This window comes from Rhodnius prolixus, unplaced genomic scaffold, assembly GCF_049639745.1.
Source record: "Rhodnius prolixus isolate KJV_2025 unplaced genomic scaffold, Rpr scaffold_3, whole genome shotgun sequence".
In the NCBI taxonomy this organism is placed as follows: domain Eukaryota; kingdom Metazoa; phylum Arthropoda; class Insecta; order Hemiptera; family Reduviidae; genus Rhodnius; species Rhodnius prolixus.
The window spans coordinates 29,563,136-29,587,359 of NW_027411603.1; the positions used below are offsets into that span (position 1 = coordinate 29,563,136).

General features: G+C 33.4%; 1 protein-coding gene across 5 annotated transcripts in view; it reads left to right on the forward strand.

Annotated features, from left to right (window-relative positions):
- The window catches only part of LOC141452295 (uncharacterized), a 592,044-nt gene that overhangs the window by 295,137 nt on the left and 272,683 nt on the right, over positions 1-24,224 (forward strand). The gene's annotated exons all lie outside the window — the stretch shown is intronic.

A 24,224-nucleotide genomic window follows, 5' to 3' on the forward strand; every position in this document is an offset into this window, starting at 1 on the left:
TGAAATCTGCATTAAAAAGGAAACATGATTTCAGTCCGTTGAAGCTGTGAAAGAAAAAGCGGCTCGCGTCATGCAGGAGCTCACAGAAAAAAAATTCCAGCACGGTTTCTGAACAATGGTAAATTCGCATGGAGCGTTGTAGGGATAGTGGTGGGGTGTATATTGAAGGTGATAATAACTAAATATGTATAAATTTAAAATAAAATGTTTTACAGCAATTGTCTCGTTATTTAATAGCCACACCTCGGAATGAACCATTTTCGTCTCAACATTGGTGTCGCCTTGTACTTTACGGAAAACCAAGAGAGTTTAAAATTAATACGCGACTGATCAAAACGGTCAACTCAACTGGTGACACAATATTTTTGAGCGAATTTTTGTACTTTTGCGATCTTTAATTTCATTTTTCGTTTCAAGAAAATGTAGGAGAAATTTTCTATCTCTCTTATTTTGCCAAGAATGTAGTGTCTTTCTTTTTTCGGAGCAGAAAAATAAAATATTAGAGATATTTCAAAGAAATATATATCACAGAAGGAAAGTAACTACTGTCAGTGAGTATGTACATTGAATAAATACGTAAATTCTGTAACTAAAATGTCGTGATCCTGTAACATTTAGACTACAAGAAATAAAAAAAATATCAGTACAAACACAATTTTGCTTCTATTATTTTTGCTAGCGTGTAAGTGGAACATCTATGTAACTCCTTTTTACAAAACTTACAACATTATTTTATCTTTATTTTTACATGCAAATGTTTTTTGTTCATATTCAAATTATTCAAAAGAGCACTTTGCTGTGAACATGTTATTATTATAATAGGTTAGGAAAAATGTGTTTCTTAAACATGCAAAAGTTGGGAAATTTTTACGAGATATCTAGCGAAATATTTTCTTTTAACTGAAAAGGAGTACGCTTTTAGTATTGCCAAAATGGGTAAACAAAATCTCTTGCGTTTTTAAGAAATTATGTTTATCTGATTCTTGGACGACGCTCCAAATTACCAACTGAACTCAAACGATTAATATACAGTACTATTCTCAAACCTATGTTGACCTACGGACTAGAGCTGTGAGGTTCAGACAAACCTACAAACATACGGACAATACAGACATTTCAGTCAAAACTCCTCCGACAGATAGCTGACGCACCTTTCTGCGGTGGCTAACCTCAGTCTTCACACCGACCTCAACATTCCCTTTATAGACCAACAAGCCCAAGACTAAATATCAAAAATTCCATACTACTCTCTCGACTAGCTCTAATCCTCTTGTACTGTCTCTCGCTTCCTCTAACATCCCTAATACTCCTCGCCGACTGAATCGCCAGTGGCCCCGCGACTTCCTTACAGTCTGAAGAACTAAATCTCTCCTCTCTCCCACACATATTCTCCTCCTCACATTCTCCTCTCTCCTATAGAGAGTGCTACCGCTGGGTAGCTTCTCTCCTCCTGCTCTTCCCGCACCAGTTCATCTCATTCACCTCCTATTTACTCATTGTATGTATTTATACAGATTGTAAATTACAAAATAAATAAATAAATAAAATGTTCATCTATAAGGGAAGAAAGAATAATGCCAAATTCTGTCATTACATTTTTTAATTTTCGCCGAGCTTTCGGTCTAAGGCAGTGATGGGCAAAGTACGGCCCGCGGGCCAACTCCGGCCCGCGAACGTATTTAATCCGGCCCGCCGAGGGTCCATCGACATGGATAGTATATGGCCCGCTATAATTACGTTTTGACGGTCGAGAAGTATAAAGTAGATTCTACTTAGTAGAATAATAGATGCATAACCTATAGGTGAAGCTAAACTAGCCGCGTACTTACACAAGTGTGTAATGCTGTAATGTTTTTATAATATTATGATTAAAAGCTTTAACACAAAATGCATTTTTTCTATAATTCTGGCCCTCCTCTAGAATTTCTTAAACTTTGTGGCCCCCCCATTAAAAAAGTTTGCCCACCACAGGTCTAAGTACTAGATCATCTTCAGGGCTTATTTTATTAACTTATTATAATACTTTTTACATTAATACGTAAGGTTCGTGTGCCTTCTGTCCTGCCTGCTTCAGAGTCTAAAAGAGATGCAAATAGTGCTGGAAAAGTGCCCATTTCCATGTAATGCGCAGAAAACCAAAACTTTTTACCAAAATACTTCTTTTCTAGATATTTACAAGCTTCCAATAAATGATATTGATTTAATGGACACTTCACCTTGAATTCTGTCTATATAAATATCAGTTGTAAAAAAGCTTAACCTGTCAGTCAATTCGTTAAAGATTTACAAGTTTTTGTTTTTAAGCATCACAGTAAAACTTTTTTTAGGGCTTTAAATAAAGTGTGATGAGTAAAACAGGCGGTAGGAATTCCTTGAAACGTATCTGCTTAAAATACAAAGTATTCTTTAAAAATCTAGCGCCTTTTATGTAGTACCAAGGTCTTTTCACCTACTAACCATTAGGGTGCTCATCACGGAATACACATTTTTAAATAAGGAAGGGATTTCTATTTCTATTTGTTTTTTATTGGTAGAACTCGTTTTATGAATGAAATAATTTGTTATTTATTCCGAATAGCCTTAGTTCATGCAACATTGCGTCGGAAAATGCTGAATTCCTAGTTTAAATTGCTGCTGGAGCTATTATCTTCATTTCATGTGGTACTAAGGCCTCTTCCAGTTAATGTTGGTGTAAATTTCAACCAGCTTTTTTTTACACGGATCAATTTCATAAAGAAACTACATATATGCCTGTCTATACAGGGTGAACCAGTAAGTATTGTCCAGTAAATATTGTACTGTATATAGTACATCTAAAATGGAGTTCAATGACGTATTGGCCAACTTCATATTTTCCACTGTTCTTGAGTGACGTCACTTTAAATTTTTGTTTTTCTAAAATCATTACTTTTTTTCCAATAAAAATGTTATTACTCAGAAAGTTTTAGTCCGAATTCGAATCTGATGACTCGGTTAGAAAGACAGATAAATTTTCGTAAAATTGATACCATTTTGAAGCATAATTTATTCTCCAAACAGTCTCAATCTTCCTCCGGAAACTGGGAAAATAAAATTAATCGAAATTTTTAAGAAAACTCATTAGGCCCTTATGTGATCATTATCAAACTTAGGTGCTGGCACTTTTTATAAAAGTTTCCTTGCCTAATGGACTTTCTAACGGTTATATCACTTTCCAGGATTCCTTTTATCTTCGAATGAGAAATTAACGTTTGTTTTACAAGAAAACGTGTTCACGAGCACTCAACAGTGTTAGTTATCAAGTTGTTTAATTCATTGAAAACTCTTTTAGATGGACCAGTAGTCAATTTTTAAAGTAGATTGTCTTAAATAAAGAAGTCAATATACCGTTTGAAAGCCCATTAGACAAGGAAACTTTTACAAAAAGTGCCAGCACCTAGGTCTGATAAAGAACACATAAGGGCCTAATGAGTTTTCTTAAAAATTTCGATTAATTTTATTTTCCCAGTTTCTGAAGGAAGATTTGATGCATAATTTATGCATCGAAATGATGTCAATTTTTAGGAAATTTATCTGTCTCTCTAACCGTGTCATCAGAATCGAATTCGGACTAAAACTTTCTGAGAAATAACATTTTTATTGGAAAAAAAAATAATGATTTTAGAAAGAAAAAATTAAAGTGACGTCACTCAAGAACAGTGGAAAATATGAAGTTGGCCAATACGTCTTTGAACTCCATTTTAGATGTACTACTCACAGTAATCCTATGGACAATACTTACTGGTCCACCCTGTATATACTACTTTACATCAAACTACATATAAGTTCCAAGTTTTCTAGTTCTTGTGGTGTTAACACTTCCACAAATACCGCAGCAATAATAATAATATTTATTGCTTATAAGGTTACAAGACCCTTTAGCAAGGAGTTTGCGTTCGAAAATCTTTTATAAACAGAAAAATTTATAAATTAAATTTCAACTTTACGATACAAGAAAAAAACAGAAATAACTACCAGTGCCATTTAAAAATTATAAAAAATCAAAAAATAACGAGCCAAACTACTGGATACCAAATCTAGTAATAAATTGATATTAACTTATAAATATAATTGAAATATAGACTTTAACAAATATTAGATAACTGAGTAAATACTACTAGCTAAGAGGTATTGCTGTATTACAAATCATATTCAGCACAATTATATATTAAATACAGTTAAAAGCAATCCGTTTATTGAGTAATATTATAAGCTATTCATTAATAATGAATAACGCAACTTAAAGCCCCAATAGCATAATATTAATCCAGATTATTAACTTTCATCAAATTATCCATAGTAAGAAGCTCAGCCAGTCAGTAATTATTGGTACCCTCTATATATTTGTCAATATAATGTTTTCTAAATGAGCTGTAATTTGTAAAATACAAATAGAAACTCCTTAACAAAAACTTACAGTTTAAAATGTTAAGTATAAGGGTTGATTAAACGCCAAAAGGTACACAAATCAGCGAGTACCCAACATTTCATTAATACTTCATTAATATTTAAGTAATTCTACTGCATTAATTTTCATTAATAAGTTATTTTTTAGAATTTATTAGATGTCACAGACCCTTATGCTGGCCACTTCATTTATAATATTTTTTTGTTATAATTATGATAAATCACATATTTACGTACATGCATGTTAATGTAGAAAAAGACAAAGTTAGAGTAGGCTACTGTCTTGAATTCGTCTTACCGAAATATTCGTGAGCACAAATAATACACAGATAATAACAAGTAGATTATTCAACAACAATTATTCATTTCTCAATTGTAATTTAATTTAGTCCCCCTAATTTTTGCTTATAGTAAAATCCTGGAATAATTAGCTGTCCTAAAAATATGCATATCTTATTTACTTTATATTACATATATACAACATTGTGGGAAGAACACCTAGATTGAGAATGTAATTGAAGAAAACTATATTATTTGCGATAAAGCCAGATAATTATTACCTATTATTATAAACGTTTGACTACTTCATACAATAGCAATTACTTTAATCGAAGAATGAACTTAAACCGACGATTTTTATTTAAAAATAAAAATAAATAAATAAAATAAAATCATTAATGTAAGTTTTTTATAAAAAAAAGTTTTGAATTTTTTAGCCTCATATTTTTTTTTCTTTTTAACCTGTAATTAATAGTTTGATTATTATAAATAACTAGATATTACAGTCAATCTACAGTGCTACTTGAACATATATTTTGTAGACGAAAATGGCCAGCATAAGGGTCTGTGACATCTAATAAATTCTAAAAAATAACTTATTAATGAAAATTAATGCAGTAGAATTACTTGACTATTAATGAAGTATTAATGAAATATTGGGTACTCGCTTATTTGTGTACCTTTTTGCGTTTAATCAACCCTTATACTTAACATTTTAAACTGTAAGTTTTTGTTAAGGAGATATATTTTACATTTTTTTTTTTTTTTTTTTTTTTTTTTTGGCGCATCAACAGCTCAGGTTATTAGCGCCCGGAGCTTTTTCCAGTGCACTGCCGGCCTCCGGACAGTGTTCTCTCGTTACAGACAACACTGTCCATCACCGGACAGTGAGCTGTAAGAAGCTCCTAGGAAGAGAAAATCTAAGGGTCAGCTGCTGGATTCGAACCCGGGACCTCCGCGTGGGAGTCCAGTATGCTAACCTCATAGCTAATCCCTTCCCTTTTATTTTACATTTGACTATATGTATAACTGTTGTAAAATAAATTAAATCTGCTGATCACTGTTTTTTTAATATAACGTGGTTCATTTTCCATTTCTGCTTTTAACATACAATTATGTTGTTACCGGGTCAATACCCGGTGAGAATGACAGTGGCGTAAGTCCACTTTTTATTGAAATCAAGGTAACGACAGCTTTATATTCTACAACCACTGTTTTGTTTAGAGTGACAATGCAGTAAGTTCTTAGTGCACTTATTGGCCATCAGGAGAAGCACAAAGTTTTAGTACTTAATCAAAAGCTCATACTGTTGAGAATGACAGTGGCGGAAGTCCACCAGATTGTTTGTTTCTTGATGACTGTTTTCTTGGCGAAGTTTATTGTCGTGTGGTGTTAATCAGTAAATTGTTATATGTTTTACTTAACTGAAAATTAAAAATAAGCCTTAGTGTTGGTGTTATTAGTTAATATCATAGTGTAGATAAGTCATTTATTATGTATTGACAGTTTAGTCTAGAGAGAAGTTTGAATCGTCTGTTCAGTTTATTGGGAGAGAGATGACTGTTGATTGAAGAGAATTGATAGGATTAGTTGGGATCAGATTGTGTTATAATTATGATAAATCACATATATGTACATGCATGTTAAAGTAGAAAAAGACAAAGTTAGAGTAGGCTACTGTCTTGAATGGCTTGTACAGTTGTTTGGTCGCAATAACGTTCAGTTTGTTGGCCCTTACGTCTGTTTTTGGTACTCTGGATGTGTTATTTTCTAAATATCCCACAGATCATCCTTCTGGGATCTATTTCTGGTATAATTAGCTGGTTATCCTTATTTTGAGGTTATTTAGTTACTTTCGTTTGGCACTGCGTTCTTGATCATAGTGTTAACAAAAATTTTTTTTATCGCTGAATTGATGTTAGTTATGTTTTTTATTTTGAGTATATTATTTTATGTTTTATATTATAGTTTTAGTTAATGAGTTTGTTTATTTCAAAGTGCCTTATATTGTAATTTCTGAACTTCTTAGATATAATTCTTAGATATTATTTATATTATTTACCCTTAGGATGAAAAATTAATGCCAGTTTCAGTCATGATAAACTTTATTCTGCCAAGCTTTCGACCTAGGGACTAGTTCATCTTCAGGACTGTGGGTCATATGTTGCTAATTGGCAGCACTGACTTCCTTACAACAAAAACACAATCACACACAGACCGATCACATTCAGTCCATGAACAGACAAGACAGAAGACACACCAACCCTCTAATGATTTAAAACAGTATATTGTAACTTAGGTGAATATTTTTTTAAATTTTCGTTACATTATACATATTCATTGTAATATAATTAACTGGTAATATAATTATTGTTAACACACTGTAAATATGTTCCACAGCCCTGAAAATGACCTAGCCCCTAGGTCGAAAGCTCGGCATAATAAAGGTTATAATGACTGAAACTGGCATTAATTTTTCATCCTATTAAAACTATGATTCAGTCACCAAAAATAATGAACAGTAATTATTTACTCTTGTAAATAATTTACTCGTATATAATAAGATACGTGGCAGATTCTAAATACTTCTTGCTTTTCAAGAGTTTTATGTTTATATACAGCATGTTTCGGTTAGTTCAAAAAATGGTTAATTAAACGATTTTTCGGAGAAATTAATTTTTTTCCATTATTAAACATTTTCCTATAAAAAAAACAAAAACTTTTTATAAACTGCTATTTGAAACAATTTAATTAACTCCAATTAAGCGATTGATGTCAGAATGTTGCCATAACTCACTAGTGAAGCTTGTTCAGTAAACTTGGCGCAACTCTCCAAAACCCACGCAATCAAATTAGTGCTAACCCACGCCATCCACAATGTTTTATTTTCAATTCTCAAAATTTCCACTCAAATTCTCATTCTTTAAATACTATAAATATATTTAGATAACATTTTACATCTACTCCTAATATGTCCAGTACTCAACCAATACAAGAAACAAGTACATCACTAAGTATTTCTCTCACCACCCTGCTAGCGATAATGGTAATTAAGTTGCCGATTTATTGACTGTAGATGATAGAGATAGTGAAAAAGTCAATAATATCTTTCTATTTGTCACTAACAGTCTCAAATTTAGAAAAAAAAGCGCTTCAATATCCAAACTTAACTATACGAGGGTCGTTTGAAAAGTCCGTGCAAAGTCAGAGAGATAGCACCACTGGCGCGTATCGAGGTTATGTTTAGTTAGTAGCATCTCTTGGAAGAACACACACCAAGTTTCAGCCAGATCGGTCTATTTCTTTGTGTTTGACATTCGTTTGAATCGAGGAAGTCGAGTGATTTTCAAAAAATGGACGAAAAAGAATTTCGTGTGTTGATTAAACACTACTTTATGAAAGGCAAAACGCCTCAGGAGACTAAAGAGAAGCTTGATAAACATTATGGTGACTCTGCACCTTCGATTAGAACAGTTTATAAGTGGTTTCAAAATTTTCGGAGTGGCCATATGGGCACAAGTGACGCTGAACGTTCTGGACGCCCTGTTGAGGTTACTACTCCAGAAATCATTGATAAAATCCATGATATGGTGATGGATGACAGAAGGGTGAAGGTGCGTGACATTGCTAGTGCTGTGGGCATCTCGAATGAACGGGTACATAATATTTTGCAACAACATTTGGACATGACAAAGCTATCCGCAAGATGGGTGCCGCGATTGCTCACGCTTGACCAAAAACGAAATCGTGTGAAGTGTTGCAAGGACGGATTGCAGCTGTTCCAGAAGAATCCGCAGGACTTTAAGCATTGTTTCGTCACTGTGGATGAAACATGGATACATCACTACACTCCTGAGACCAAAGAACAATCTAAACAATGGGTTACCAAGGGGGAATCTGCGCCAAAAAAGGCGAAGACCGTTCCTTCGGCCGGAAAGATTATGGCAACTGTCTTTTGGGATTCGCAAGGAATAATCCTCATCGACTATCTGGAAAATGGTAAAACTATTACAGGTGCATATTATTCATCGTTATTGGACCGTTTGAAAACCGAGCTGCAAGAAAAACGCCCACGATTGGCCCACAAAAAAGTCCTTTTCCATCACGACAACGCACCAGCTCACACCTCAGAAGTTGTGGTCGCAAAATTAATGGAAATAGGGTTCCAACTCGTTTCACATCCCCCCTATTCACCAGACTTGGCTCCCTCGGACTACTATTTGTTCCCCAATATGAAGAAATGGCTGGCGGGAAAAAGATTTTATTCAAACGAGGAGGTGATTGCAGAAACGAATGGCTATTTTTCAGACTTGGACAAATCCTATTACTCGGAAGGGATCAACAAACTAGAGCAGCGTTGGACGAAGCGTATAAGCCTAAAAGGAGACTATGTTGAAAAATAAAAAAGGTTTACCCCCAAAAATTAAGTAGTTTTTATTTTTGCACGGACTTTTCAAACGACCCTCGTATAATAATGTAGCCATAATAATAATTTAAAAATAATAATGATAATAATAAATTAATAAAAATAAAAAACAAAAATAAAAATAAATTAAAAGAAGCCATGTTATTCAGTTGATTGTCTTTATGATTTATTTTTTCTGTATTATGTTCTACTTTTGTTTTTTTAATTATGTTTAAAAGATTATTCTCCTTAGTTAATTTAAATTAAAACTGTTCGGAAGGACAGTTGTATAAGGGCTGTAATACTTGATACTTTTTTCTTTATATAATTTTATTAATTTATTCAAATTAATTATTGCTGTAGTGAAAATGTATTAAGTTTTGTATTTGTGGGTTAGACAGGTCAACCCTTGCTATGAGATCTATCTCTTTAAGCAATATTCATTTCAATACCCAAAGTGGTTCACAGTTGGACTTCTTAAGTCGTAGTGGATTTAGTAAGACCATTTTTTGACACTCTACTCCATCTTTATATGCCATTATCGTTAGTCAAAATCGTGATTTGGACGCTTGCAGGTCTTCCAAGAGTTCAGGAGTGGCAGTTTATATTTTTTAATTTCTTTATATTTGTAAAAAAGAAGGGTTATAGAAACGGAACTTTTAAAAAACTTAATACTAACATTAGTATATGTTTCTGCCTCCATTCCATGACACCTAATTTGTAGTTGGACGTAAAGCCCGCCTGAAAAAGGCATTACTTTACTTTATATATCATATATACTTATATCTTTTTGGGCGCCACGGTAGCCGAGCGGTTAGAGGCGAGACCTGCGAAGCTATAATATGTATTGTGGTACTGGGTTCGTTTCCCGGTCTTAGGCTTTGGATTTTATTTAATAGTTAATATAAGAAATTTACAGTAAAGTACGTTTGTTATTCGCATCCGTCCACGACACCTTGTAAAATGGTAGTTGGGCGTTAAGCCCCGCCTAAAAAAATAGGCAATTACTTTACTTTATATATCTTATTTATTTATTTATGTAACAAAAATGTTTAATATTTTTCTTTATTGACTGATGTTAAAATAATTAGCAGTAATCATCCTCATTAATCGATCAACATTTTGTTCCCATCAGAGGACATAATTAGCAAAAATAAGAGTTCTACGTTGAATCAGGAAGAACGCAAGTGGCGTTAAGATATGGTCTAATAAGTCCAGCACTTTTACAAATAACTCCTACACAGTGGATGTCGGCATGCGACATATAATGAAAGTTCACTGTAATTAACAAATTGTTTTCCTTTGATTATCTAATTGTTATGTTAACATATTAAAATAATATTAACTAATGGAGTTGGACTATAAATATGCAATTCTATTTTATTAATATTATTAAATTTAATTAATAAATAACTTCTTGACCAGCGCCCACTATATCAACGTGGGTAAATAAGTTATAAATGAAAATATTACTATACTTTTGTGGTTTGACTACTCAATCAAAGCTTTGACAAGAAAAATCAAGCTTTGCAACCGTCTGTATAGCCTGATGTCTTCTTTAGAGCTTGTTCTTTAGTTATTCCGAAGAAAAGATAACTCAGGAAAAGTAGTTATCTTCGCTTACACTTATACTTTTAGACAGATAAATTGAAATGTCAAAATCTTGACGTTAACATGTACGTATTTAGTTTTTTGGTATAATTTATATTTAAACCCACGCAGACTTTGCTTTTGCTCAGCAAGGTTGACAGAAATACTACCTTATCGAAGTATCTATGCTAAATGCCTTTGGACTAATTTCTAGTTCTGCTGATGTAGTTGTAAAGAACGTAAACTCGAATGGTCATTTAAAGGGTTTAGTTTTCTTTTCGTTGTATTGTCGGCCATTGTTGAAAGATGTAATCGCTTTGCAGTGTACAAGACTGTTCAAAACAGGTTATTAAATTTTCTTCATTATTACCATTAAATCACTGGTGATTTCCACCAATATTTAAGTATGTACACTTTGTATTCTGTTTCTTAGGCCTCTGAAATTACGTATTATGCACAATGAGAAGGTTGGCTTCAATTCGGTAACGTCTTTGTTGATTCCCGTGATACTTTAAGAGCATTACCATCGGAGAAACCATGATAAACTTAGTGACATATTCATCTGCGCTGAAGCACTTCATTTTTTCTTCATTTCTTCTGATATTAAATTATTGTATGCGTTTTCGTGAAGTAAATGCTAGGCCATTGATCTGTATTAGTTCTATAATTGTACTTCGACATCGGCCCTAGCAGTTCTGTAAATTATTATTCGATATTAGACCAATGTTCATTCACAATTCTTACTTAAAACTACTTCCCCAACAATTTGTCCATTTTGAGAGGTTTTCAACCCATCACAAAAACCATTTGTTACATTTAGAAGACCACAAAACTGCAATTGGAAATCTGAAAGATATCGGTAATTTCTCATACGATAAATGAGAGTAAGTAAATACAGAATTCTTAGGTATGTTTATATGAATTATAACAATGGTTGGAAGGATTAGCAACGCGTATAGTATATTGGATTTCCACGCGGAGATCCCAGGTTCGAATCCAGCTGCTGCCCCTTAAATTTTCTCTTCCTAGCCAGTTTCTCACAGCTCACTGTGATGGACTGACTTGACTGTAACGAAATAACACTGTCCGAAGATTGGTAGTGCACTGGAAAAAATAATATCCGGGTTTAGTGCTGCACGAGAAACGAGACAAATCTCGGTCTCGTCTCGGTTTTTCAAATATTAATTTTTAGCTACAAAATTATAAAATTGTGTACTTTATTAATAAATAATCATTACGAGTATTGAATTAATTATTAAAAGATACGATTTTATTATATATGCTCAATATTACTACATCTATTTGACTTCGAATTACATAAATAAAGTAAGCAAAGTAAAGTAATCGCCTATTTTTTCAGGCGGGGCTTTACGTCCAACTACCAATTAGGTGTCGCGGACGGAGGCGACTAACAAACATACTTTACTGTAAATTTCTCATATTAACCATTAAATAAAATCCAAGGCCTAAGACCGGGAATCGAACCCAGTACCACAATACACATTAGCTTCGCAGGTCTCGCACCGCTCGGCTACCGTGGCGGCCCCCTTCGAATTACCTAATTTTTACATAAATTCACTAAATTTCACTATTCATATCATTCATTTATTCAATTTCATAAATTTCACTATTAATAATCTAATACTTTGAACTTTGATATTATTTGAATTATATTTTAGAATTTTAGAATTAGTGAATTTGAAAAAAAAGACTATCTATGCACCTAAAAAATAGTGCCACAAATTTTCGTTTTTAAGATACACTTTGCCCAAGCATTGATACATAAAAGAGCTTTTACAGAGTTAGAAGTTAGAGAAGATCTTCTATTGGTCATTATCAACGCAGCTTGCGAAAATAATCTTTAAGATGGCACTGAAGTTGCACAGATACTAAAAATATCTTTTGCCATTCTAGACAAATTTTTGAAGGAATTCTCAAGTGTTTTCCACCATTCTAAAATGTCACCGTCTACTGGTGCTTGGTCTAATTTGGTGTAATTAATTATTTCTGTCTTCCATGCTTCGGTGATATTTGCTGATTTTTGAGCAAATGGTGCAAAAATATTGATGCAGTCGTCGTCGTCAAAAGGTGAATCATCAGATTCTTTATCTTCACCAACAGCCGTAACTAATGGAGCGGGAAGTTTGTTGGGAGGTGTATTTTTTATTTCACGTAAACAAAAATTCAAAAAAACCGAGACCGAGATATCTCGACGAGACCGAGACCGAGACTTGAGCGACCGAGACCGAGACCGAGATCGAGACTGCATAAAGTCTCGCCTCGTCTCGGTCTCGTGCAGCACTATCCGGGTGCCAATATTCTCAGGTTTTTAACGCGCCTTAAATAACAAAAAAATTAATAAATAAATGCTCCAAACATTGATAAAGAAAAGAAATATATCTTAAGTGAAGCAATAAACGAAAATATAATATCAGTTCGCTAGTAAGAATAAATATACGTTTCTGCGATGTAAAATAATTCTCTAATAAAATGAACATCATATAAAATAGAAAAGAATAACTTACAACGAGAATTCTTAACAAATGTGAATTCTTTATGTGAATATTACAGCACTGACTGGCAAGAGAAAATTTAGTTTCTTTCTGCGAGACTCTAAAGGCAGAGATATGAAAATGAAATATATTATTTAATTGTGTCTTCGATATCTAGAACACTGTCAATATATGTATATTTTGTAAAGGTACCCTGAATCGGGCGCCATTATAAGAATGGAATTAGAAAAAAATTAAAACTAATCAGTAAAAAATGATTTAGAGTATCATTTGATGAAATTAAGCAGAAGGTAAGTATCTTTTTGAGATCAAATTGGGTTTATTTCCTTTAAAGAGGAGGGCAGGAGTTTAGAGCACTAAATAGTCATAGTTGGCAGATAACTATGATCCTTAACAAAAACTTACAGTTTAAAATGTTAAGTATAAGGGTTGATTAAACGCCAAAAGGTACACAAATCAGCGAGTACCCAACATTTCATTAATACTTCATTAATATTTAAGTAATTCTACTGCATTAATTTTCATTAATAAGTTATTTTTTAGAATTTATTAGATATCACGGACCCTTATGCTGGCCATTTTCGTCTACAAAATATATGTAGATTGACTGTAATATCTAGTTATTTATAATAATCAAACTATTAATTACAGGTTAAAAAGAAAAACGTTATAAAAAATAAAATAATAATATGAGGCTAAAAAATTCAAAACCTTGTTTAAAAAAATGCTTACACCAACTTACATCAATGATTTTGTTTATTTTATTTATTTATTTTTATTTCTTAAATAAAAATCGTCGGTTTAAGTTCATTCTTCGATTAAAGTAATTGTTATTGTATGAAGTAGTCAAACGTTTATAATAATAGGTAATAATTATCTGGCTTTATCGCAAATAATATAGTTTTCTTCAATTACATTCTCCATCTATTTAGGACAGCTAATTATTCCAGTATTTTACTATAAGTAAAATTAGGGGGACTAAGTTAGATTATAATAGAGAAATGAATAATTATTGTTTAATAATCTACTTGTTATTAACTGTGTGTTAATTGTGCTCACGAATATTTCGGTTAGACGAATTCAAGACAGTAGCCTACTCTAACTTTATCTTTACTTTAACATGCATGTACGTATATGTGATTTATCATAATTATAACAAAAAAATAATATACATGAAGTGGCCAGCATAAGGGTCTGTGATATCTAATAAATTCTAAAAAATAACTTATTAATGAAAATTAATGCAGTAGAATTACTTAAATATTAATGAAGTATTAATGAAATGTTGGGTACTCGCTGATTTGTGTACCTTTTGGCGTTTAATCAACCCTTATACTTAACATTTTAAACTGTAAGTTTTTGTTAAGGAGATTTTTGTACCTTTTGGATAGATTTTCCTTTTTGTCTATTTTACAAAGTTACATAACTGCTTTACAGATTTTTTTAAAATTTGGAATAAGCAATTCTATCATTATAACCTGATAAGGTGTTAACTACCACTGGAGAGATCTTTTTAAAAAATGATTGTAGTTGCGGTTCCCCAAACCATCCTCAATAACAATTTTTTTGAGAAAGCGTTTTGAATAACATAGGGAGGTATTTGTACGTAAATAGCAAAATTAGACTGCGATTTCAGTACTTCCTTTTAAGAGGAGTAAGAAAAATAAACTAGGATTGCAGTACTTCTCCCTAAAAGGCAAAGAGGCAAAGATTTTTTAATCGAACAATTCATTGATTTAAATCGGTTCACTCATTGATAATTTAAACGATTACAGTACTTCCTCTTAGTAGGAGCAAGAGAATCAGCAACGTAGAGGAGCTTTAACCATTTATTCGAGCTGAATTTTATCAAAATCGGACTAAGCGTTATAGAAATATTGGTAATAATAGTTTTAGAAAGGGCCTTATTTGGGTGGGGCAAACTCCCCTCCTTATGAGGCACGGTGCCGAGACTTTTAAAGTGCAAATCTGTATAAAATTTCGATTCGAATGACACTTCATTCATAAAAATCGGTTCACGTGTCGATAATTTGAAACGATTGCTATACTTCCCCTTAACAAGTGTAAGAGCTGATCGCCGCTTTAATGTTACGTAGGGGAGCCCTAACCCTATCATCCTACCAAATTTTATCAAAATCGGGCCAAGATTTACAGAGTAATTAGTAATAATAATTTTGGAGGGGGCCTTACATAAAGGGGGCTAACTCCTCTCCCATTCGATGTGCAGCGTCGAGACCCCCAAAAGGCACATCTACATAAAATTCCGAATCGAATGACACCTCATTCATGAAAATCGGTTCACGCGTTTAGGCGCTACGTTGTTTACAAAAAAGGTAACAACAAGAAGAACAACAAGAAGAACAACAACAAGAAGAACAAGAACAAGAACATTTTCTGAAAATGCCGTTTTTGCTCATTTTTGGCAACTTTTTTCTCGATACCTATTAGATGTGGGTTGTTGCAAAAAAATTACAGCTATAAAGGAGGGTTTGCCCCATATTTTAAAGAAAATTTGGGAATTTTATCTTTTGTAGAAAAAGAGAAAAAAATTGTCAAAGTTGGGTGTTTTTCAACGTTACGCTTTTTCGTGCAGTTTTTGACGATCAACCCTTATACAACTGTCCTACCGGACAGTTTTAATGTCCTACCGGACAGTTTTAATTTGCATATAAGTTTCCGTTCAAAGTATAATTGCTGTATTGCGGTAATGACTGTTGATCTTGATGTTTTTGCTTTTTTTGCATTTAGAGCAGGCAATGGTTCTTCCATATTTAGTTACAAGATTAAGTGGTATTTAAATCAATTCCTAGTTATATTTTTATCTATTTTAATTATTGTTTTAAAAATATCTTTTTCATGTAAGAGAGATATGTGGTTAACAATTTTACAATAAGTTCAATTCATTTATACATTAATTTATGCGAACCTAGAAGTTGTTCATTAATTGAGGATTACTTATAGTTCAATAATAAACCTAAAATACGTTTCTGCTGCCTTGTTTTTTTTTGTTTATTTAATTTAAGATGTGTAAAAATCTAAGGTCTTTAGAGCCAGGAGCTTTTTTCTTCTACTTACACATAAAAAATTTTCTAAAAACAAATTTTTCTCTGTCTCAGAAAACCTAAAAATAGTATAGCCAGTGAAATACTCGGTTTACTTCCTCAACCTGTGGTTAGAGAAAGGCGAAAATCTTAAAAGAACCAGAATAAAATTATTTCTCTCTAAAAATCGTGATATCCTTTGGCTTGTATAAGTTGTGAGTAATTGTTGAAATGTGCTTTAGAAATAAATATGGCATTTACGCTCGAAGTGCTCATTCTATAGAAAAGAGGAATCTAAAATGATTACATAAACAATTAACTCTAGATATTCCAGTCCTGTATTTCTTTCAGTTTTTTATGAAACAATAAATTTCACACGTATGGGTCACAATCTCACATTGTGGCCATTTTACGCGCAATTAATTTACTCTATTTTAGCTGGAGTTTAGAATTAAATCAATTTCCTTTAGTTATTTAGAATTAGTGTATTTTTTTTCTCTTCATTTCATGTGGATACTTGGCCAAGCCTTGACACCTCATTCCGAATTTGAGATTTCGTCGAAGATATTTCTTTTTATTTTATTAGTCAACATATAACCTCTTTCACAAGAGCTGCTCCAAAGTTTGCCTGTTTTGACTCAGCGATAGCCGCTTTTTTGGCCCACATCTTGACAGAACACCGGTTAAAAACCTTTCTTAGATAATCTTGCCAATTCTTCCTTGCACTTTTCTTTCATCTAGGCCATCGTTTCCAAACCTTTTTTGGCTCGCGTACCACTTGGTAGTACATCATGCTAATTTGTACCACTTCGTAAAAATGATTGCATTTCGTGAAATTTGTTATCCGAGTGTGTTATTTCATTATTATTATTATTATTATTATCTATATTTGTATAGAGATACAATGTATCTGTTACAAAGGAGTTCAAGTTCATGTTCACTTCACAAACTTTGTAAAGTGTAAGATCTTAGTTTTAAAACTTTTTTTAAATAATTCCGTACATATTTCTCTCTTCAAGATTATTAGTTTACAAAGTTCTTCTTTAGGATTATTATATTTGTGCCCAAATCTTCTAAACTAATTTCTTTTAAGCATTCAACTACCTGTAAGTACCAATTAAATTGTTGCTTGGATAGAGCTTACTCATTACAATCGGTCTCTTTAAGCAGATTTTTACATAGTTATCATTTAAGTTCTGTCACATGATAATTCTATTAAATTTTCTTTATCTTTTATCGATAATGATGTAGCTTTTCCTAAATTTTCTTTATGAAAGTGGGATGAAAAATCCAATTATCATTTGTGTTTTCGGATTTTGGAAAATACTCCATGAAAGACAATTTTAATCATGCTAAATGTGCTATTATATTTTCTCGTATATCTTGAGACAGACTTACCTTATTACTGTACATGTTAACAACTTTACTGTATAATATTATTAATTAAAATAATTTTTATGTATTATAGGAAAAAACGTTCCTTTGATATTTGTATGCTTTAATTTTTTATGTCCGCCATTATTGATTATTTTTCGCGTACCATCAACCAGCATCTCGCGTACCACCAGTGGTACGCGTACCACAGGTTGGGAAACGCTGATCTATGTCATGCAGTGATGTGGCCTTACCACCACAGCCTCTTCAATAACCTTTTCCAGTTGGTTTTCTAGCTAGATCTGCTTCAGTTCTAAAGCACGATCTTTACAAAGTTTTATTCTCCACTATTTTACGTACCAGTGGTACGCGAGATGCTGGTTGATGGTACGCGAAAAATAATCAATAATGGCGGACATAAAAAATTAAAGCATACAAATATCAACTCTAAAGCTGTGGTGGTGGACTTCCCATGATTGCTTATCTGATCCAAAATTTACTTTATTTTTTTAGAATGAGCACTAATTGTTTTCAAGAGCATCTTTTGGAGCTTTTTCTCTACTGATGATGCCACAAAGTCTGTCTGCTGCTTCGTTGATTTCTTGGTAAAGTGACTCTCTCTCATCCTCTTATACTTGTTGTAAGAAAGTGTATACAGCGAATGAATGCTGTTTTTATTATTTGAAAATGAATAATCACGGAAACTCTATTTTAATATTTTCTGACCTAAATTAAGGAAAGGATAGATCAGAGATATTATTTTGTTTTGTATTTTGTTTCAGAAATATTAATAAACAAAACTTTTAGATGCTGTACGATCGATAAATAAGATACTTAAAGGGTTGCCATCAGTGAATACCAGCAATTAGTCTAGTTAATATTTTAGTTAAGTCGACGCTCAGTTCATAGTAGAGGAACTTGTAGCAAGTATTTTCTAAACATGGAGATGTACTTATAGGAACTAACTACCGTTCTTTGGCCTGCCTGTCCAGTCTGCTCAGCTACTATGGCAGTCTTACTAAAACTCGGTGAAGCGTGAAGCTACACCATCCTAGCTCTATTTGGTTTACAAACTGGCCATGTATGTGGTAACGGTTATATTCCAAGCGAACAACTTGGATGACGCTCATATATATAGAACATACTGCCGTTATGCTATTTTACCTAGGGAAATCTAATTCCCTCGGATTTCCACACTTACTTATATAGGAAAATTCCTTTATATCCTCAAATAACCTTCCAACAATATCACATATCACCTGCGTAGATTTTGAAATGAAATGGATTTGGCGAGATATATCGTGTAACGCATTTTTTTGTTTTGCTTCCAAAAATAATTTCTTTTGATATTTTTAAACTAAGAACAAGTCGCCAATCACAATGCCGTAACCATGCTTTTTTTTTTATCTGGTGGGTTTTGTTGGTCTTTGGGAAGGAAGTGCTCCCAATCGCTTCCTTTACCTTTTCCAATCTCTGCTTAAAATCATTTCGAAATGGTGCATAATCTTTGATTATCTTTGATCAACTGGTGTATCAGCTATCTTAAAAAAAAATTCCAGACCAAAATTTGGGTTCTGGCACCAGCATTGCTTAGTGAATATTGCACTAACATTATTGTAGCCACAAACACAATAATTATTCGAAACATCTCAGCTGGGCATTGTCCTAGTTGGAAATAATAAAAGAAAATCATCTGAAATTGCTTCCTTGACAAGATTCAATGGTTCTGAAAACTTTTAAAGTTTAAGTAAAAAAATTATGGCGTTATTAATAAAAACATGATATTTACGATAGGCAGTCTCGTATAATTTACACGTTATTAAAGTAAATATTTCATACAGGAAACGCTTTGAAATATACAGGGTGATCCATTTAAAACGCACCAATCGCTAATAACTTTTTAGGAAAGCGGAATTTCGAAAAAACCCACAAAGTAAACTATATGTTTTTTTCGATCTAGTTTTCAAATTTTTCACCCCCGATGCAGTATCTTCATTTTTGGCGGAGTTACGGCTAAAAACCGGTTTGGAGTTTCATAAGGACCACTGGTTTTGACTGTGATTATGAAAACTAAATAAAATACAGTGAAAAATGACGTTAACCATGTTTCGATATCCCTAATATTAGTTGAGATATTTAAGATCAAAGTTACAATTTTATCCATTCGTGATCGGTTTTCAATATTAATTTTCCTCCAGAAATACACGTTTTTGAAGGTCCTCTGACTGCAAAAAATGTTATTAGTGACGCAAAGTAAAATAATAATAATAATTGAAGATTTTAAAACATGTAGTGTAATGTAATGGTTGTGGGTGAATCAGGATAAATTTGTTTTATCATCAAATAAAAGCAACCATCACATCAGAATAATGTACCCAGTATGCAAGACTTCTTGAACTGTGATTACGGTAAGAATATCTTGCCAGGTATTGGTCTAGTGGTCTTGAGCGAGGCTTTGTAAGTGGAAGATCCCCAGTTCGAATCCCGCGAATGCAGTCATTCTTATTACTTAAATAATCATAATACTTTTTTAAATAAAGTCTAGTCCTACGCGGGATTCAAACTGGGGATCTTCCACATACAAAATCACGCTCAAGACCACTAGACCTATCCCTGGCAAGACATTCTTACCGTAATCATAGGTCAAGTACTCTTGCATACTGGGTGCATTAAAATGATGTGATGATTGCTTTTATTTGATGATAAAACAAATTTATCCTGTTCTACCCACAACCATTACATTACACTACATGTTTTAACATCTTCAATTATTATTATTTTTTTACTTTGCATCACCAATAACATTTTTCGTACTCAGAGGACCTTCAAAAACGTGTATTTCTGGTGGAAAATTAATATTGAAAACCGTTCGCGAATAGAAAAAATTGTAACTTTGATCTTAAATATCTCGACAAATATTAGGGATATCAAAACGGGATTCGTCATTTTTTACAGTTTTTTTATGTAGTTTTCATAATCATTGACAAAACCAGTGGTCCTTGTGAAACCCCAAACCGGTTTTTAGCCGTAACTCCGCCAAAAATAAAGATACAGCATCGGGGGCGGAAAGTTTGAAAACTAGACCAAAAAAAAAACATATAGTTTACTTCGTGGGTTTTTCGAAATTCCGCTTTCCTAAAAAGTTATTAGCGATTGGTGCGTTTTAAATGGATCACCCTGTATAGTTGTTAAAACCCGCAAATCTTTTCTTTTACTAATGTTCTAATTGTAACCTCTCTATTATTGAGTGAAAGTGAACCACGCTTCCAATGAAAAATGTGAAAATTACCCTGATTCTCAGTAATAGTCTTAATTCCCTCATAATATTGAATTTTTTTATTTCATTATTGATTGTTTAAAGCTTTTGCAGCCCTTCAACTTTTAGAATTACCTTTTTTTCATTTCACACGAAAGTTCAATAAAGGGAAAGCATTCTGTATTGTTCTAGAAAACATTTTGTTTTTCTTTCCGCTTGCCGGTTTTTTCCCCAAGTTAAAACGCTCTTTTGCCCTGGTTTGTAGTTATTTTTTTGTAAAGATTGCTGCTGTTACTGAATAGTTCCTTTTCCAAAATACATTGTTTCAAATGCTGGATTAAGGTACAGTAAAAGCTCTTTATTCGCGGGGTATATGTTCCATAAATATGCCGCGAATACAGAAACCGTGAATACGGAATGGTAATTTATATGGGATTATAGGGGATACGTTCCTAGCTGACAAAATAAAAAAAAAACAGATATAAAAAATCAATTTAATTGAAGTTTTTGAACTTTTTGATTAATTATCTTAAGGCTTAGGCAATGGTTTGAAGAATTTTGTAATTTTCTCTTGCTTGGCAGTTTTTAAAAGCTTTTGTTTGCAGTCAAAGTTTGAACTTGCCACTACAACTACCATCAGGTTCTTTAAAATGAGCGTAAAGATACTTTGCCTTCTCCCGGACCATTGGACCACTCAGGGGCACCCTTTTTTGGATGCGGTCTTCGATCCATAATGACAACGCCACTTCCATTTTTTCTATTGCTGGATCGCGAACAATTTTCGCTGACAGTGAAATTTGAAGCTACAGACGATCTTATTTTATCTTCGGATTTTTTTCTCGATCGTACAGTTGATTTCGTTGACATTGAATGAGCGTGATATGGATGCAAATGACTCTCCAAGGCGTAAACGATCAAGCATTTCTATTTTCACTTTAAGCGGTAACACAGATTTTTTTTCTTGTCGAAACTAGTTTCTCATTTTTTTTTTTAGTTGACATTATAAATTAGAAAAAGAGTGGTAGAGACGTGTTACTCGATCACAATTTTTGTAACGAATGTGAAAGACGAAACAATAGAACACGCAAAGCGGCTTTTACCATAGAACGGAACAGCAACATTTAAAAATATACTTTATTCATTGAGTAATAAGGTTGCTTTCATTCTGTGCGTTTACATTCTCAAAAACACCGATCGCGGCGAAGGCGGCTTATGTCAAAGTCCTCGGCGATATCATTTAACAACATACTTTAGGCAAAGTTGTAATAAGATCTGTTTTACTTTTTTTATTAGTCCATTTGACGGCATTTACAAAGGATATTGGGTTGGATACCTATTGGAATCCTTTTATCATAGTGTACTTCCGCGAATATAGGTATTGGGTCGCATTTTTTTAATCCGCGAATAGTGAAAACGCGAATGAAGGAAGCGCGAATAAGGAGCTTTTACTGTATAAGAATTGTAGAACTTAAAAAGACAATACAATGTCTAAAGACTTTTCTAATTACTTAACCGCTTATCTTAGTCTATTTCTTCAAACGGCCTAGTACCATTTAATTATCATAAAAATAACAATACAGCAAACTACAAAAAGAACAACTACAAAGCTTGAGGTGTTCTTTTGTGGGTCGCTTCTATTTAAATTTCAGAATTTCAGACCTATTGAAGTGCTGAGAATTTACATGTAACCTTCTGTAACTATTTATGATGGGTGCATAAATAAATTAATATTTTTACTATTATTGCAATAAAATTCTGTGAGTTGCGGTTAGATTGGAGTTTTCACTGATTCTGCTTTTGGTGATGGCTCCATGTATAGACTGTTAATTATACAGGGTGTACACGGAGGAGTGGTCGAAACTTCGGGAGATGATTCAGCAGCTCAAATGCTACAAAAAATATTCTATTCATTTTGGCCCGATTCTCAACAGTGTCCAAGATATTTGCATTTTTAACTTTTCCGTCGATATTCACGTTTTTCGCCATTAAAACGGCCGTAACTTTATCCTTTATCCTACAACAAATCTGCTTATTTCAAACGAAAGAGCATTAAATTTCCTATAAATTTGCTCAATACAGAAACCACAAAACAAGTTATTTATTTTTTACTTCCGTTTTATTAAATAATAATTCTTAAAAACTAAAATGGTTACTTTTCTTTTTGTTCCTTCTCCAAAAATTTACATTTGAGTAAATTAGTAGTGAAAAGTCGGTTACGCAAAATCACATTTGCTGCATTTACACCCATTTTTGAAAAAATGCAGTTGAAAATTTTAACAAAAATCATCCAGAACAAATTTTTTAGGCATTAAAGTAAAAATTTCATTGTTATAAGAAACGTTTTGAGGCTCGGTATTGAGCAAATTTATAGGAAATTTAATGCTCTTTCGTTTGGAATAAGCAGATTTGTTGTGGGATAAAGGATAGAAAAGTTACGGCCGTTTTTATGGTGAAAAACACGAACATCGACGGAAAAGTTAAAAATGCAAATATCTTGGACACTATTGAGAATCGGGACAGTTTTTTTTTTTTTTTTTTTTTCTAATGCCATACATCATTGGCGCTCGGCCATTAGATGTCTCGCAGCCCAATATATTTTCGCTCTTGAAGAGAGCTCGTCAGTAGTCGCAGTCAAATGGGACAGGGCTTCGCACTCAAAAAGATGATCTCCTGTCATGGGCCCGTCTCCGCAAAGCATACAGTTCGGGTTGTCAACTACCCCGATCTTAAATAAGTGTGCCTGCAGGTAATCGTGTCCAGTGACCAAACGAAAACAGGCCACTGCTACGCTCCAAGGCAGGTTCTTAGGCAGCACATTGTCCCTCAAGATAGCCCATCGTTTGCCCTCTGATAGTGTGGTGGGTGTGCAGCTCCGCTGTTCTCTTTTTGGCTTTTGTCCGGCAAATTCGCTTTGTGGTCTCAAAAGGAATGGACCCTTCAGGCTGTGTCATATTTGCTGACAGCTTGGCGAGTCTGTCAGCTTCCTCATTCCCGCTGAGGCCGCAATGGCTGGGGATCCATTGTAAAATTACCCTCACATTTTCCTCGATGAGGTCGTTAATAATTTTACGACATTGAATTACATCGTGAGAGTCGGTCGCAGCCCAAGTAGTCAGTGCCATTATCGCGGCCTGCGAATCGAAAGCTGAATGCTTGGCGACAAATGCCAGTCGTTCTGCGAGAACAGGGGGCACCACGAGTAGGCGACTGACTTCACCCCCCAAAGTGAAGGGAATATTTTTTGTTGCATTTGTGCTGCTGAATCACCTCCCGAAGTTTCGACTTCTCCTCCATGTACACCCTGTACATTTTTGCTAACAAATTTTATTGCTTTAAATTTT